The sequence below is a fragment of the Dreissena polymorpha genome, chromosome 4 (assembly GCF_020536995.1).
Source record: "Dreissena polymorpha isolate Duluth1 chromosome 4, UMN_Dpol_1.0, whole genome shotgun sequence".
NCBI lineage: Eukaryota > Metazoa > Mollusca > Bivalvia > Myida > Dreissenidae > Dreissena > Dreissena polymorpha.
In genome coordinates, this window is record NC_068358.1 from 131,114,489 (window position 1) to 131,125,179 (window position 10,691).

The following is a 10,691-nucleotide window of genomic DNA, read 5'->3' on the forward strand; positions in this document are numbered from 1 at the left end:
ATACATGTTTGTTCGTCTCTTGCAGTTAAAGGTATGCTACCAAAATGAAAATGTGAAGAAATAAGTCGAAGATCTCACTGGTCGGTTCAATTATTTTCATATACGTTTACTTATTTGGTGTTTCTATATGTCAGTTCTTCTATTTCTCATCCTCATGTGTACTTGAAAGCAACATCACATCGGAAATTAAGTACCAGATCATAATACCTGTAATTTATCCAACATATCGCAATAGTCAGACTATGCTTTCAAGAATCAAAAAAAAATTGATATTAAAGAATAAATAGTGATAATTGTGATGATTTTCTGATGTTGAAACATGTGGCTAATGTGAACATATCGTCTTGTTCAATGTATAATGGACGAGAGAGTGCCTGCTATCACGATATATTTTCGCATCATACGCATGATTTCTTACAGAAATTCAAGAGCTATATTATAAGGGCTTACAATGACTAGTCGAGTTGTATATTCGCATAAAGTGTTTTTGAATCAAAACAGGTCGGGAAGTGAACAATTATTTCCTACTCACGACTTGTAACAAAAACATTTGAAGTTTGGGAACTGCTCATTTATTTTTTCTCTACCTTAAGGCTGTTCTTTATTCTTAAATATTGAGGAATGCGGGAATAAATTGTGTTACTTCTAGAAAAAAAACAGCACTATCTACTTTTATAGAGAAATTTATTACACGGATATACATGAAAAAAGAATAGTACTATAAGCACAGAAAATAAAAGCTGTTAAAATAAAACTAAGTGTACAACACATATTTGGCCCCATGTACAATCATTTAACTCTACTAAGTGTATGTATTTGCAAACGATAAAATTACACCTTTATCAATTAACAGAAAAAGACATTACAAAAGAATCTTAATCCTCATAGCCAGGTCCCTTTGATAAATGTACATACATGGACAAGTAAGTAAAGCTACGTGTTGGTCGTGAAACCAATAGTTAAGAAGGCGATGTATAAGTATCTATCCGCACATGGTCCGAGTACCTAATACAAAGACACCTTAAAGGCACTTAAACGTTTCAGTTGACTTAAACATTATTTAGAGGGACAGACAACAAGATGTTATGTGATATTGAATAAAGACAGTGTTCAATAAGTAAATGAATTGCATAGATGGTTTTACGTGACAAATACGTGTAAAAAATCACTATAATATGCGTTGTTTTCTGTCCAAGACTTTTGATATAAAAAATATTTATGGTTTTTAAGTGTACATTCATCATATTGCGGATACTGTACAAATGTTTACATTGTTATGAACGCGTGCTTTTAATCTTTTATAAAATGAACATGTAAGAAGAGGTCTATATACAAATAGGCAGATTCATAAGGGTAAATTTCAAACAATGTTACATACACACAACTGAAATTTAGATGACTCAAACAAACCACTAGCGAGAGTTAAAGATTAAGAAACGACATGATACAACAGGCGTTTTCTCGCTCTTTTCTACATAATAGACGGCACAAATAAGAACCGTGGTCACAGATCCGTACGTGCACGCACAGGACTACCAGCAAAACTACACGACTGTCATTGTAAGTATACGCAAAACTACACGGCTGCCATTGTGAGTATACACAGCACTACACGGCTGTCATTGTGAATATACGCAAAACTACGTGGCTGTTATTGTAAGTATACACGACACTACACGAATATCATTATGAGTATACGCAAAACTGCACAGATGTCATTGTGAGTATACACAAAACTGCACGGATATCATTGTGAGTATATGCAAATTGCACGGATGTCATATTGAGAATACACACAACTGCACAGATATCATTGTGAGTATACGCAAAACTGCGCGGATATCATTGTAAGTATACGCAAAACTAAAGTGTGAGTTAAATGAAATAAATCATGTGAATTGTAGAAACTGCCTGACATGGAATTCGACCACTGCGTCATCCGGGGACGTTACGACGCTCACACACCTGGTGAGGACCCATTCCTACAGTGCGCGGACATTAAACTCACCAAAAGGGCGAAGAAAATAGATACTCTGAAATATTTGTCCGCCGAAAGCAAGACTGACAAGCAGAAACTTGTACCTCTGAATAGAGGGTTGAAACTGAAGAAATACTACGAACAAAAGTACAAATCCAATCTGAAAATGGAGGGCACAAACTTGTACGGTTTTGCCTACAATCCGTTCTAGCCCCATAGAAACAATTATATCTCGGTCTTCGTGACCACTGGTGCTACTCAGATAATGAACAGCTTTTCCTTTGGAATTGATGACCGATCAATGTAACAATAAGCCAATTCAACACAGTTCCGTGTTCGTAAAAAGGTTGACTCAAAACTCGCGTAAAACATCCAACATATATTTATATTTGCATTATGTTATAAAAACATGAAAATAATCTTAGATCTTCCAGACCTTCATACAGTTTTCTGTGGAGGGTTGTGTCTTTGGACCACTTCGCAGCTCGCTTCTGGTCGTGTCTTTTGCATCTTTGGAGAACGTGTTCAGCAGTTTGTTCATCTTCTCTACATGGACAGAGTGGTGAGGGTACCAGCTTGTATTATTTGTATATGTGAGCATTCAGTCTGTTTTGTCCTGAGCGTAGTCGAACCATCACTACTTGTTCTTCTCTGTTAGGCAGGTGATAAGCATTTTGTTCTTGCTGGGGCCTGGTGATTGCCTTTATGATGGTGACTTTCTCTCTGTATGAAACTTGGGTATTTGATTGCTCTGTTTTTGCTTCCTGTTTCGCTAGTTGGTCAGCCTCCTCGTTTCCTGGCACTCCACAGTTGGCAGGTATCCACTGGAGGGCTCTGTTGTGGTCCAGGGCTCCAGTAATCCGGACGGGTTTCGATAACACGTGCTGCGCGTGATGTACAGTGAGGCTGACTTTATAGTGGGCGTTAACCCCGACACGTGTGAAGTTCGCTTCTCGGAAGTGACCAATCTGTGAAACGTGCAGCTGGTAATTCCAGCTCGGTTATGATGACTTTGAACAACAGAGTAGAACGACTTTTTACCTGAAAATATTGCATATTGCTATGAACGACAATTGTTTAACAATGATTATTATACATTAAATGTTTAGTAGTGTATGTCGTTTTTGAAACAAGCATGCATTTACGTTATTATCTTCTCTGAGTGGTTGTTCTTTTTTGTCGCACAATTATGCTTTACCAAAAACTTCCATTTAAAATAACCAACTTATATTTTTGTCTTAGTTTGTGTTTGTATTTGGCGATGAGCTGCACTTGTTTAAGTATTCAATAAATTGTATGTTATGTCCTGTAAATTATTATTGGTTTCTTTGTCTACTACGTACGTAACATCAAATAGCCTTTCATTGCAGGTCGGAAAATCAATGGATTAATAATGAACTACGTCTTACCTCTTGTAAGTTCGAAAAGTGTTATACCATACAGAAACACATTAATCCAAAGACCTGATGCAAGAACCCAAATTATGTAAATATCATCATCAAAACACATTTCTTAATCCTAAAATATATGTACATGTATGTAACAATATCGTTATTGTGTAAACTACCGGTAATGTAATTATCTAGAAAAAGCACAGGTTTTCTTTGCCACTGTTTAAATGTCTTAATGCGTTTTTTTTAAGTATGCTTTTCCCCTTTAATATAGATGTTTTATGTTAATTTGTTAATTAATTCTATATCCTAATATATGTTGTTTCAGCATGAATTATTTTTAGTGTGTTTACTGATGATCAATGACCGATAACTAAAAAGCACGAGATAATGTGTGACCCACCATAGCTCATCTGAGTAAGAACACGAATGTTACAACCATGACTCCAGATGTACGGATATTTTCCCGCCGACCCCCCCCCCCCTTCCGATGAAATCCCTTCCGATAACATTCCCCAAGACCGTATCTCCCAGACAGTATCCTTCCCTTGATACATTGTTAACTTATAACATATTTCATCAGTATATTGTATTTCTAATGCATTGCAATCTGGGGTTTGGTTCACTTTCGAAAAAGGACAATTACAATTATTATTTTAAGAATATTGCATGAAATTATCTTACAATCTGTTTTTTTTTTACCGATACGCTCATCTAAATTTGATCTGCTCTAAAGTTGTCATCCAAAGTCCCCATCCCCTTCAGGACAGTTCGTCTGGATACGTCCCTGTGTCATTTGGTAACTTACATGCTTCTACACATCACGTACATAGAATCTTTTCCCAAAATTACATTTAAATACCACACGATGAACAAAAGTTCTGTGATCATATAAAAATATAAGAAAATGAGTAATTACTCATTTTTTTACAAATTCATCATTTTTGGGTGTTTCAATCAACACACTGTATGAAAACAAAACGTAAACACAGGACTCAATTTACATATATTGTAAAACATAATTATATGTTACAAACGTGTATTTAAAATGATATCATTTGCGTATGGACAATATGCAAAACAACAGAACAAAATTGTATGTACAGCAAAACTTGTATTAAGAAGAATTATCTTGTGCATTGTATAACTGTTATATATCTGTTAATCTTAATAATTGTTTTGTTTTATAAAATTATTATGTTCTTGTTATTAAGAATCCTTTTTCTGGGTAGAACTTGTTCGTGTTGCAATTATGAAGGCATCAGTGAGATATTGAATGTTTTGCGCTTGATCATTTTATATACATGCAATATTATAAATGTATTGCTACCACAAGAACAATAAGAATTATGACTTTCAAACTTTACAAAGATAACTTTCAACATGCATGTGTAGAAAAGTAATAAACTGTCATATTTTGCAGCAACTTTTCGTTATATATCATATGTGATACACATGTGTTACTATAAAACCACTGCTAACAAAAACAGTTATACGATTAGAAATAAAAATATGTTTACTCACAAAGCTTTACTCCTTTAAATAGGTATAACTTATTACAACAGCAAGAAAAAAGGTTGAATAACTAATATTGCCTTCCCCTGGATTCGAACCAGGGTTATCTGGAAGAAAAAGTTGCTGCGCTACCATTTCGCCACACTGGCTTTAATATAGAATCATGTATTATAAAAGCTATGTTAGTACTACACTTAATATCCAAATAACCAAGGTAAAGTGTTAAAAACGCTTTATTATTTCACCGTTTTGAATGACAATTTTACATTAATGAACTAATATATGTTTTACAATTTTCTTAGAGAGGAGTCGTATTTCGCTTGTTTAAACATTGTATATATTCATTTTTTAATCTATGACAATTATTTAAAACAAAATCATCATTTTACCAAACTGTGAACAAGACTCTTAAAGTACTAAGAAATTACTTACAAATTCACACATACACGTAAATAATAATTGTTGCCACTTTTAACAAACAGTTATCAATACCATCTTTTAAGTCTTGGAACATAACTCATACGAAAAACTAAAGCTAATTGCAAAACTTATGGCACCCATCCTTGTTTTATGTGACATGCAACTAACAGTTAACGTTTCACTAATTGGTACTACTTGGTAAATAATAAAATAAAGTGTGAACGTCTCAGTTTTGTTTAATTTGATACTATTTTTGCATATGAGAGGAATAAAAATAATGAAACAAAGTGGCTTTTCTTGATATAAAACTACACGGGCTGGTAGCAAGCTGATTTATTGTATACACATGTATAAATGAAAAATGTAGAAAAACATACTAAATACATTTAATTAAGACTCGACAAAGGGAAATTTAAACTGCTATACCATTTTAAATGTCAACATAATGAAGTAAAGCGAAGTAATGGCTGTCCTATCCAAGATAGCAACTGATTCCCCAATTGCTTTACAATTAAAAATATATATATCAAATATGAGCAAGTTTTGTCCATAGGAGATGAAATGTGCATGAACTACTTCGAAAACGTAAGTAATCATCATAACGTTACTTTAATACATACCAACTTAAAGGTCAGTGTCACATAAATGTGGTCGACCTATAACACTAAACATATACTTTTGCAATTATGAGTACTATCAAGATAAAGTATCTCCAGTGCGATTATACAACGCTCAAGTGTTTGAAATGCCTTATAAATCGCATACTGTGGTTTCACGTTGACATATGTACGATCCTTATCATGAAACATTGTACGTGCATGACATTGTAAGAATGCACACGTTTAATTGTGTAAGGAATTCCACCGGTATATTAATGGTGTATTGTTTTTAATACTGCCACAGTCATTTTTACTCTACGCCCATTTTCTTGGTTGGAATCACATTCCCACCATCATCGCAAACAAAAACACCATAGTTATAATCGTATTCTACATTGTTCGAGGGTAGGGTATAAGCAGGGTATGGACAGTAACACAAACAAATCGACAGATTGGATGATATAAGGTTATAACGTCCGCAAGTCAGAAGGCGGGGAATATATTAATATAAACAGTTCTCCTCCGCTCATTAAGTTAGTGATTAGCCTGACACTGACCTTTATGGATTCAGATATTAACCCTTTGCATGCTGGGAAATTTATCGTCTGCTAAAATGTCGTCTGCTGAATTTCTACAATTAGCATTTCTTCGATTTTTTTCCAAAAATTACTATCAGAATAGCAAACAGTTTGGATCCAGATGAGACGCCACGTTCTGTGGCGTCTCATCTGGATCCAAACTGTTTGCAAAGACCTTCAAAACTCGGTTCCCGCATTGTAAGGGTTAAAGTACACAGTACTCTTACGGTGGACATTAGTTTCCGTACGGGAATCCGGTTGACCATACATGTATACAATACTATCCCGCTACCTTACTGTTTTGGTAATTTTTTTTTACCGCGAATCACATGTACATGTACTCGAGTATGAATACACGACACGAATAAAGTGTGTCATTTATGCTAATTGAATGTATAACTATAAGATTGGAGAGATAAAGAAAATGTACGTTAATTGGTTAAAAACGTTGCAAACTCATTTGCATACGTGGCCATTTATCAAAATTGTACACAAACTGCGCCAAACAGTGTATCCCTCGCCATGGGTGCAGTGTTGTCGGAAGGGTAAACATGCAGTAAGAATTTTGCGATTTAATTTTCAGGATAATACTGCAATCACACGGCTTTTACATGTTATTTAAAACAAAAGGTAACTACTCCTAAAATGATAACTTAATCCATGAAACTTTTACAATATGCCCTATAGTTTGCAAATAATTATTTTCAAAAACATCGGCGAATTTCATTCGCAGGCAAAAAGAAGGAGGAGTTGCGCAAAGAAGCTTGTATCATGTTATCTCTCATCATCTCATCATCTCATCTTCGCCTGTGGTCCCATCTGGGCCAGCTTCCATCAAGCTTTCTCGTTTCTGGGCGAGTCTCTCCATCTTCCCCCATGTCTTGCCCTCTAGACACAGAAAATGGAATAGTCAATTTATATCAATTTGTAAAATATCCGCTAGTATGCCTTGAATGTTGATTGATATACACGTATGTATACTACTTTTTATTATCACTTGACCTCTTACAAATTATGTTATTGAAGACTGTGATGTAAAGTTGATCTGGTAAACATTTATTTATGCAATTCAACGCTATGATTCGAAATTAATCTCGTAAACATTCTTATATGTGATTTGGAACTGTGATTTAATGTCAAATTTTGCAATTGACAATTGATTATACTCAATCATTGTTAATGGGGTCGCATTGCAAAACATTTTAAATAATTCGTTTAATGTCTTTTTAAACGTCTTGTTAGCTTTTAAACGACCTTTATTTTATTTCTGAAAACATAAATTTTACAGTCATACAAACTACCATAGAGGTTTGACAATTTAAGCTCTAACAAATGTAACTGAAAGAAATATAGTTTCAGAGTATTATGTGGTGATTAGGAAGAAAGAGAAGAAAGAGGTAGGCGGTCTAGATTCTATTAAAAGTCTATTAAAAGTATTGTACTAAGAAGAGATTGGCGTGTTCATACAGCTGTATTATCTAAGAATGTGCTCCATCGTTGACTAAACAATTCATATGTGTGTTTTATGTGTGATATTGTTTCCTCTATTTTTAGCCTATGGGTTAAGTAGCTCATAGATTGTGTGAATATATTGACGATGCTTTAGCATTTACATTTAAAGATAAAGTATTTGGCTAAAAGAATGATAAAATTAATTGCATTATTTTTTTGTACTTTTGTGATATTAAGATTACAAAGGGAAATTACAACAAATCGTCCTTTTTATTATGATAAATGATAAATGTTTCTGAATTACTCCCACCTGATCAATTTTTTTTATATTTTATATACTTTTGCACAAGAGGCGAATAAAATATAAAAACACAATGACTTTTCTTGATACATAACCATACAGGCTGATAGCAAGATCATGTATACACATGAATAGTAGTATATGAACAATTTAGCAAAGCATTCAAAATGAATGCGAAAAATTAAACTGCTAAAGCCTTTTTAATGTCAACATAATAAAGTAAACAGTTCGATGTAATACAAGATATAGTATAACTTGCTTTTAAATAAATATAACTACATTCTATATTAAATACGAGCAAGTTGTATCAATATCTATGGAACGCCTCGTCTGTCTCCTGTTGACTTTTGATATATCGGCTGTTTCATTGACATGATGAAGGTTTAAATAATATGATATGTGCTTATAATATCATGCTGTGTGCTTGTGATGATATTCTGTGTTTTGTGATGGTATGCTGTGTGTTTGTGATTAATGCTGTGTGTTTGTGATGGTATGCTGTGTGTTTGTCTAGCCTCAGATGACTAGCCTCATCATAATTATTTACTAAACTAGATACAAACAGATCCCCATATAATATTTTATGTACCCAATTGCATATGTTAAATGTATTAAATATTTGTATTTAATTTATTTTTACATAGTAATTTAGAATAACGTTGTATTAAACACTATATATTGTGTAGGTTACTTTTTTGACGACATTGACTATGTTATACGATTATAACAATGCTCATGGGTCATTTTGACCTAACGCATTGTAGAATGAAACGTTATTTGTCTTCTTATATAATTAATTTACTTACCTGTGTCACATTTGCGATTTTGCCATCGGTTGCACCAGTGGCACTCTACTGCATGCTGGCAGAGCCGCACCTGCTGACCGCATCCTACAAAAGGATAGGAGGCCATACCACAACACTCACACAATGTCAACACACAATAAATTAATAATCGGGACTAGTAAGGTTTATTTGCCATACTGCCACCGGTCCTTGCATATACATAAACACCTACAAAATGCATATAGATATAATATCAATGTGAACGCATATATAATTTAACAGTGGTACAGCAAAACCAGTGTTTAAGTTAACAACATCATTTTACGTCTTTTGGAGGCATAGTAAATATACATGGCAATATTTCGTATAATGTTGTCATCACGCGAGGCCATAGCATTATTAAATTTGTTGATTGTTTGCTGATTGTAAAACCGGGAAGGAATATACGTTTCTCGGAGATCTTCATAGCAAGAACATACAAGTAAGAAATGATATTCGTATTAAGATCATGCAGTTGGCAGTAAAACTGTGTATTACTCTTATCAAATTGTTCAATTCAGCATTCAATTTATTTAAATCTTGAGATTGCACGTAGAACCATATAAAGCATGATATGATATTGTCATCATGGACACAAGTTTTTATTAAAATAGTTATCAATTATTTCACTAAATATTCCAATGAACCTAATGAACTATAGTCTTACAGTAAGATAAAGTACTAAATTTAAAAACAAATTGTTTGAAATCCTATTAGAATTGTATAAACACAGGAAAACAGACAATCGATTTTAATATATTTAACGGTGTTCTCATCATTAAAAACAGAGATACATTAAGCAATATTTATATTAACATAAAGGATCTTACGTATACAATATGTAGTACTGATATGATTAAATCAGAATTTCGTCATCTACGTACATGTATATGTCTGATTATATAACTGTTAGGCCTAAACTCAACATAAACATGCCATGTTTTGCGTTTAACTTTTTGTAAATGGTATAGTCATCAAAGCTTGTCTATTGTTTCCGAACATTATTAATATCTTTCTAAATTGCAATTGTTAAGCAATTCCTCCCTCGTTGTTTCGCATGCTTTACCTTACATTGTTTATATTATATTTTTAAATCTTCATTTCTATCTAGATACATGTATTGCATGCTATGTATTACTTTAAATTAAATTTGGAACGATTTAGATAAGTGCATGTAATAGTTTTCTGTATAGCCGATCTATATATAAATATATCAAATCGTTCATAAATTTATGATACGACTGCAATTTTGACAAATAATTCTTAAGGGAACTTAAGTCATACTTGTCAAATCTTTGACTGTTTTATATTTATAAAGGCACATGCTTGTGTATTCAAAAGCTTTTTTATGACTAGTGTTTGCATTTTAGTTTAAGCATTCACTGCATTGTAAAAGTTATTTTAGGTATTTTATCGTTCGGGTCAAGACGACTCAAACGAGGATTGCGAAATTAACTGTCCGCATTGTTTCACTTTTCCCAGACATTGAACGCGTAAATTTTTTAGAACTTGCCAATAGCGTTTTACAAAACCTACTTAGCAAGTGTAATAGTTAAGCGACACTTCAAACACAGTTCCAATCGTTATGCTTTGTGATGTGGCAAAAAACAAGAATCTACAAAACTGCAATGTA